The 8799-nt window shown below is 35.9% G+C and overlaps 1 long non-coding RNA gene across 1 annotated transcript; it reads left to right on the top strand.

The window, feature by feature from the left end:
- The first annotated feature begins 5500 nt into the window (after positions 1–5500).
- Positions 5501–7709, top strand: LOC107815594 (uncharacterized). The gene is made up of 2 exons (XR_001654768.2): positions 5501–6641; positions 7504–7709. It is a non-coding gene; the product is annotated as an uncharacterized LOC107815594 (long non-coding RNA).
- Positions 7710–8799: the final 1090 nt, after the last annotated feature.

The raw sequence follows: 8799 nt of genomic DNA, 5'->3' as shown, positions 1-8799 counted from the left end.
ATCTTATTTATAGTGCACCTCTCGGATTCACGTCACCGCTGACTGTGGTAAAACCATCGCTGACCGCGCTTCTGGTAGCTGCACAGATAGGCCTTAGTATTTTGGCCATAACTTTCTCTACAGATGTCCAAATTATGATTTATTTACCTTTCTGGAAACTCGATACGAAGAACTACAACTTTCGTTTTGGAATCATCTCAAAATTCCTTGTAGATCAAAAGATACAAGCTTCCAACGTCGGACCAACGAACCTGCGGATTCTCCCCTGGACCGCCTCAGCGCTCCTTTTTCCGCCTCAGAGGTAAAACCTCCACCTCAGCGGTAAAACTTCTGCCTCGGCGGTAGATTTAAGCACCAGATCCATTGCTTGAGTTCAAGCAATGCCCGAACTCGCTCAAAACTCACCCGAAACACACTCGAGGCCCTCGGGACCTCAACCCAAACATACCAACACCTCCCATAACATCATTGAAACTTAGTTGAGCCTTCGAATCACTCAAAAAATACTAAAATACCAAATCAATTTCGAATTCAAGCTTAAGAACTTAGGAACTTTCAAATTCCATAAACAACGCCGAAACTTATCAATTCAACTCCGAATGACCTGAAATTTTACACACACGTCCCAAATGACACAACGGACCTACTCCAATTTTTGGAATTCCATTCCAACCTCTATATCAAGATTTCCACTACCAATCGGAAAACGCCAAATTTCCAATTTCGCCAATTCAAGCCTAAATCTACCACGGACCTCCAAAATATATTTCGATCACGCTCCTAAGTCCAAAATCACCTAACGGAGCTAACCAAATCATAAAAATCCAAATTCAAGATCATATACTAAAAAGTCAAAACTTGGTCAAATCTTTCAAATTTAAAGCTTCAAACTGAGAATTATTCTTCCAAATCTATTCTGATTATCCTGAAAACCAAAACCGATGATTTACATAAGTCATAATATATCAAACGGGGCTAGTCATGCCCGACAACTGGCAAGTGAAATGCAAATGCTCAAAACGACCGATCGGGTCGTTACAATTATATCTCCAAAGGTCTTAACTTTCCAAGATTTAACACTATTTATAAAGGAACTGCTGGCCCTGAAATATTCATTGCCAAGCCAGTTTGATTTAACAAGATTTTGGAAATTCGGGTGTCTGCACCAAAAAGTTTCTAAGCGGAAGGGTTGTAAGTCTTTATGTCTACTTCTAAGGATTAGCTCTACTAAAATAGGATTGTGGTCAGAGTAGGTTTTGGGTAGATGAATTATGGGGTAGTTAGGAAAAAGCTCACACCATTTTTCATTGCCTAGGGTTTTATCCAATCTTTCCATAATAAGACCTTTATTCCTATGTCTATAATTTGACCAAGTGTATTTACACCCTTTAAAGCCTAAGTCCATTAGGTTACAATTAGAGATTTTTGATAGTATTTATATGCCCTATTATTGTTAATAAGTCTCACCCATATTTCTCATTTGAACCTAAGATATTATTGAAATCACCCCCGATCAACCAAGGCCCATTATAATTGTTAGAGATGTTTTTATGTTATTCCACAAAATATTCCTATATTGATAACTAGTGCTAGCATAAATAGACAAAAAATAACCAAACTTTACGTATAGGAAGTACCTCAATTGTAGCATTAATCTCTTGATTCCTACGTGTGAAATTATGGACTGTGGCCACCTCATGCTTCCACAAAAAAACCATGCCACCTGATTGACCCTCCGCTGGGACTTCTATTAGTTTATAAAACCTAAAATCCTCTAGCATATGCTCATGATTGACCATCCTAGTTTCTAGAAAGGTTACGATGTAGGGCCTATGAGTATCAATCATCTTCCTAAGATTTCTTTTGAAATTGTCGTTATTACCCCCTCGAACATTCCAAATTATAAATTTAGTTGGATGATTCATTAGTTGGTTTAAATTCATATTCACTACCTCCCCATTCTCCCTCACCCCTCCTGGAAAGACAGGGTTCCTTCGTAGAGATAGCACAAGTATCATAGCTCTGTTGCCCATAGTTGGATCATGTGGTGACCTGATATCCTTTGAGCACTTGTAAAGTGCTAGGGGACAGTTGAGCACGTGCCTCTTCTCCTGCATCCCCCTAAATAAAAACACCTTTACCCTGTCTAGATTTGAGAATTCTAGGACTCACTCTAAGGCTAGGTTGAGGGGTTATTCTACCTCTTCCTCCATTACTGCCTCTGCCAGACCTTGTTCTTGAATTTCATGTGGGTGAGGTGGTGATGCATGAGGGTTCTCTAGGTTGAGTGGTTGATTCTGTGGTTGGTGGTTGATTTCCCAAGGCATGAAGATGGGATTCAGATGAGTTAGTATCTCTGATGGGAAGAAGGGAATGTCTGAGAGGGCATTCTGTGGGTTTATTAGGTTGAAGTGAGGTGGCATGTTCCACTGGTGTATCATTGCATGAACTAGGTTTGGATTCAACGATGGTGCTAGAGGTTGGAGGATGTTGTTGAGCCAAATTTGGTTCAAGTAGTTGCTCATTGCCAAACCCATCCCCTCCGTTATTATTTGTGCTAGATATTGAGTGTGGTGAAGGATTACTATTGCCTCCAGGCCATTTACTTGGATGTTGAAGGATATTGCATGTCCCATTAGCCCCATTTCCATCTACGAAAGTGGTTGGTAGTCTTGGTCCTGAGGGGGTTGGACATAGATCACCTGAGAATTTTCTATTGTGGTGGGGCTTGGGGTAGGTTTTCATCGTTTGGATTCTGTGTTGCCTTAGTATTTGGATTAGTCTGTTTCTTCTTCTCAGAGAAGATGGGATTCTGGGCATTTTGAGTGGATTTATTGGTATTTAATAGGTTTAAAACATTCGTGGGATCTGGATTACCAAAAGAGGGGATGGGATTGGTGGTAGAGGTAATGATTTGAGGGTCTTCTTACATGGCCTCTGAGTGGCCATCTTTTAGATTTATTGAGTGAATTTGAAAGGATTTAGGATCGTTACCGTGTTCACTGGGGAGGGCCATCTGTTTATCTTTAGGATTCTTTAACGCCATGTGGACAACATGCTTTGGGGGGTTGATATTCTCAAATCTTTGGGGAAGATTTTTGCTTGTTTGATCAGTAATAGAAGGATTAGTAGTAGGTTTTTTAGTTTGTTTAGTGATTTGTCATGTAGGATTAGTAGTCTTATTAGAGTTAATGATTTTTTTGTTTATATCTAAAAGCATGCCATAGTTTTCATTATTAGTAGAAATAGACACGTATAAGTCTGATAAAGCCATGTCATTCTCTAAAGAGTCCAAATGGCTAATTGCATGGGGGTATTAGAGTAATATTATTTTTATTTTTTTAAAATTTGTCCAAAACCATGTGCTCTTCATCTAGAATGGTGAAGTGGTTTTGGACTGGAAGAGTGGTATTATCTAAGTTCTTCTTGTTCATAGTTTTGTTAGTAGATTCTTTTGCTTTGTATTGTAGAACTTGAGTGTCAATATACTTACCTACGTTGGCGTTGAATAAATTAACTAAGATACCTGGGCCTTGAAGTTTATCCTCTGGAATGAGGTTATTGGATGGATTGTTTTTGACATGCTGCCTCTTACCTTTGTTGATGATGACAGTTTTCCATTCACCTTCTTGTTTCTCCTTGATCAAACTTGGTGTAGCATTTTCTGGGCATGAGTTTACTTTCGTATTTTGTTGGATAAATTTGCATATAGGAGAGGTGTGCCCCAATCTTTCACATTTCATGCAAAGTAGATTTTCACCTTCATAGTGAATATACTGCTTGTGTGTATCAATATAGATAAATGGTTGCACTGAAAGATCCAAAGGAATTTCCACACAAAGCCTTGCGTATTGACCTCTCATTGTTGTTGATGTACAAACATCAATTTTCAGTAATCGACCATTGGAGTTGCCAATTTTTTCTAAGATTTTCCATCATAAAACTCCGTTGGTAATTGTGGAAACTAATCCATATTGCTGAGGTAGTTAATTTTTCGTTTGTAGCCACAAAATTTAGTTTCCATTTGATTACAGATAAATAATGGTCATTTACAAACCATGGACCTTGATGAAGAGCTTTGTCCATGTATTCTTTTTTCTTGAATTTTATTATAAAGTAATCTTCTCCCAGATCAATTAAGGTGAAATTTTTCGTTGGTCTCCAAAGCTCTTGGATCTTCTTTTTTAAGTATTGATGCATCATACGTTTTCCAAAAAGTTTGATAATGATGGAGCATTTTCAAGGTTCATAAATTCGTTGTTTGTCCTCCTCCATCAGTGTGATCAACCTAATCTCTTGTGTGGGAGAGTGTATTAAATTTGTCAGTGCTTCCCCTCCTTCTTCTAAAAAAGTTCCTGACAGCTCCATATTGGATTGGCACACGTTTGGGGTAAAATCCATGGTCTGAGGATGTTAGCATGTCTCTATAAGATGTTTTAGCTTCTCCACCATCCTGTCGTGTTGTAAATTGTGAGGCAATGTCAGGTGATTTGGGGGGGTATTCATTATAAAGATTTATAGGGTTAGGGTTCATAGTAGAGAGCAAACTAAAGAGCCTCAATAACTAGCATCCCTGATAGTTCCCTCTTTGTTGTTCAAAGTTGAGGGAAAAATTTATTTTTACACCAAAGTTGGGGGGTGTAAAAATTACAACATAACTAACTTAACTAATGTTTACCTTGAAAATGGTAATTACAATTAGATTTGATTTTGTGGTTTTAAAAATACGTGATTTATTTTAATGCTAGTTGTTAGGCAACAGATGCTAAGTGTGAGCTAGGAAAGTAAAGTAAGAGTAAGGAACAACATTACTATCCAAACCAAATGGCTGTGGATCGGGGCCTCGGACTGGCCTAAGTAGGGCCTCGAGGTCGAGCTTAAACGTCGGGCTGGGACCGGTCAATAAAGAACTAACAGTTCTAAGGGCCTTGATGATGGCTCTTTATGATCAATGACGAGTAATAAATGAAGAATAATTAATGAAATACAATAAATGTAAGCAATAAATCAAAGAAGAGACAATAAAGAGTGTTTAAGTTAGAGAGCAAAGAATGTTCTTGTGCTGTATTGTATATCATGTGTGCAAAAAAATAACAATGGTCCCCTTTATATAGGAGAGAGAATCCCAATATAGTACATATGCATTTACTACAAACCTCGAGCATAAGGAACCTTCGGGGTCGAACCTCGAGCTGTGCCTCGGGCCCTTTGAAGACGGGTTGTGGAATGTCATAATGACCATAAAATTGGACTCTCCGATTTTAGCCACGTTGACATCCAATTTTGTCCTTCCTTTACCCTATTTATTCTCTTGAGCCTCTATTTCAATTGTAGATTCCATAATAATAACTATTTTCTCACGTTTTTTCATTACGTGCTTTATTAATTTAAATTACAATATTAGGCATTTTAAATATTTACGATTTATTTATGTTAATATTTACTTCCTATTTCATGCATTTTTAAAATCACTACGAAATTAGTAATCGTCATTATTTTATTACTGTAGTATTATGAAATGAAATTATCCAACCCAAATCCCAAGACCCAAAACAATAGAAAAGAACTAAGCTTGACACTTTGAATCCTGGGTCGTAGTTTCAGTCAACTCTGAAGCTCTCCTATGCACTCCCATATCTTTTCCTTATTTACTTGATTTATTTACTTGATTTGTGTTCCATTTTCTTTCCTTTTTGTTCTTACCTACCTAGATTGGGAGTCGAAATTTTAGTCCCAATTCTAGTCCAAACGGCTATCTTGTTTGAAGACTCGCATGATTTTCTTTCCATTTGAGCACCCGCAGATTTAAAATCAACTGGATGAATGTAGATAGATTTGGGGGTAAGTGTTCTTTGTTTCTCATATTGATCCAATCGCAATTATAGAATATTTCTTTTGATTTTCGAATTTTAAAGGAAGTGTAATTTTTGAATTTTTACTGATTATATGGAACTAATTTTTCCCCAAAAACTATAGTACCTTGTTTTTTAGCATTAATCAACAACGGCTCTTTTCAAAGAAAATTTGCTTGTAATGATACACAATTTTTACTGATTTCTTTCCTTCCTAATTACAAACGTTTATTTTATTCAAAGCTATAAATATTGGCATCCTTGGCACTTCAAGAGGGGGAAAAAAAGAAGAAATTGGCATTTTCGATCACTACTTTCACTGCAACTATAGCAATTTTCACTATTGAGATATTACTGTAATTGCCTCTCCGCTTGCCGGCTATAAGCTAAGGGAAAGCTTGGTTCTTTACCCTCACTTAATATAAATACTGCTCGAAACTCTCGAGGTTCTCATGATCTCAAAGTATCAAGTTCGGGTATCAATAGTAGATGTTGTTCAACTTCATTTTCGGCGATTAGTTATTGGACTTTAATCGTGATTCGGATTTCTGGCTTTTTATATTTATCTCTGCACGTCAAACTGGTTAGTCTTTTAGACGACTCATTTAAATTTCGTATGTGATAATTGTATGTAAAATAGTTAGTTTTAATTCACACATGATATGTTGCTTGAATGCTAAAAGCATTCTACTTGGAAGCGCGCAGGTTAGCGCTCTTCTCCTTTCTCCAGAATTTTGCCTTATGTGTGTATGAAATTTTGTATGCATATGGCCGTGCTGCCAGTGCCAGGTAACACTCTATTGAAAGCACATGCCATTAGAAAATAACTACGTCTCTTAATCCTTGTATGTCTTATTGTCCTTGCAAGCCTTTTTGTGACTATTTGCGCACTAGAAACAAGGTCTTAGTCTCAATGGATGTTAAAATTCTCTTGTCTATTAATCTGATTAAAAGCATGGTTATTACTCTTCCTGAATATCTATTCTTGTTAAAGCCAAGTAGAGATTATGTTTTAGGATTAACCTAGCCAATAGGAACAATAATGCTTGAACTATATTTTAGGTTCAAAAGATGAATTCATTGTAAGACTTCATGCTTATCCTCATTAAAATTGGAACAACATCTACTGCTCTTCTATGCCTTTGACTAGTGAATATGATCATTTGCTGATCATTTGGACACCATGCCTGGTAGAGTAATTCATGAACAATATTTGCTTGCTTTTCGTGTTTGATCTTGCTGTGTGAACATGTTTCTGTGTTTAATTACATAGATATCATATTTTATGTTCAATCATGTGCTTGAATATCACCTAGATACCATGCCTTCAAGATTAACAAGCATGGTCCCTATTAAGAAAAGGGGTTTGAGTAATCTATAATATACGAAATCATAGTGTGCTTATTCTATGCCTATTTGATTTAATAGAGATATAGTTTTAACTATCCTTAGGTTATAGCTGAATAAGTTTTGTTAAAGCTAGTAGTTTCAAACCTTTTCTATGTTTATGTGATTAGGAGGATCAACGTGAGGAGATTTTGTTATAAAAATTATAACCCGTGCTGTAAAAGTCCATGTGCTATGAGCATATAATCCATATGTGTGTTTAGCTCTTTATGCGCGTGTGCAATTTGTATTAAGTGAATTGCAGGTATCTAAATTTGGTTTGGATGAGAATTTGGGTCGCCGTAAATGCAAGGCCTAAAAGAGGGGTCAACCTGGAGTTCTGAAGCTGTCTAGTTATTTTCCTAGGCCATACCATTTTTATCTACTTGAGCATGTAATAAGACACTGATAGTTGTGAAGGGATATTGGAAAAAGGAGTGATTTGCTATTGCGTGCTAATTTTTATTTTCTGCTCGTTTATGTGCTAGTTGTTGCGTGTCAAATAGTTAACTATCAGTATTTGGGATTTTTGCTTGCTTTCAGAAACTAAGTCTTTGAAGCTAAACATCTTTTATACTTTATTTAGCACCTGCACAGGTGCAAAGTTTACATATATTCGAATGAGATTGTCTATTTTCACCTTTCTCCGGAAACGAAGCCTGCATTTATTTTCTTTGTACCTTGAGCCTCTCTATTATTTTTTGAAAGAAGTTTTAAGCTATTATTTGTTTAGTATCTATTCTTTCCAATTTGCCTAACATTGCATATTTCAATAAGGCAAATTTTCGTTCCTATACCATATAGGAAATTATATTACCAAATATGTTCATAGTTTGCATATTACTCTTCATGCTAATAGTATTTCTACAAAATATAGACCATGCATTAATAAGGAATCATTGTAGTTGTAGGCTTCCTTATTTAGGCGCGCTAAAATTGGGGGATTAAATATTCTTCCAGATCTTCCAAACGCAAATCACGCACATTAATCTTCTTCGTCAGTTTCGTTTCAAATTTAGCGTCTCTACATCAAACGCAATTATTCTTCTACAATTCAAAAACGAATTGATTATTCTTCTACAATTCACAAATCAAAAACAACTATCTTCTATAATTCTTCTACATCAAACGCAATTATGTCCAAATTTCAGTAATACAAAGCAAATGAAAAGAGAGCAGCAATTCCACCATTGACAGCCATTAAAAAGCTTTGAAGCTTTGAATTCAAATTTGGGTTTTCAAAAATCATTATTTATTTGGATTGAGTATTGTTGCAAATAATTGGGAATATGGTTTGGAGTTTATATCTCAATTTTGAGGGGTTTTGGTGAAGATTAGACTTGGTTTTAGCTGAATTTTAGATTGAAACTCGAAGGAAAAGAAGAAGAAGACATGACATACATTATATTGTAGAAATTGTAGAAAAATTATAGATAAATTGTGGAAAAATTATATTCTGTTATTTATTTATTTTTCTTTTATTCATTTAACTATTGTATGAAAGTTGAACAACATTGTATAAAAATTATATTTAAGTGGTATTATATTGTAGTTGTATATA

The sequence above is a fragment of the Nicotiana tabacum genome, chromosome 18, assembly GCF_000715075.1.
Source record: "Nicotiana tabacum cultivar K326 chromosome 18, ASM71507v2, whole genome shotgun sequence".
NCBI lineage: Eukaryota > Viridiplantae > Streptophyta > Magnoliopsida > Solanales > Solanaceae > Nicotiana > Nicotiana tabacum.
Note: the sequence above shows the minus strand (reverse complement) of the source record. Positions and strands in the feature narration are given on the sequence as shown.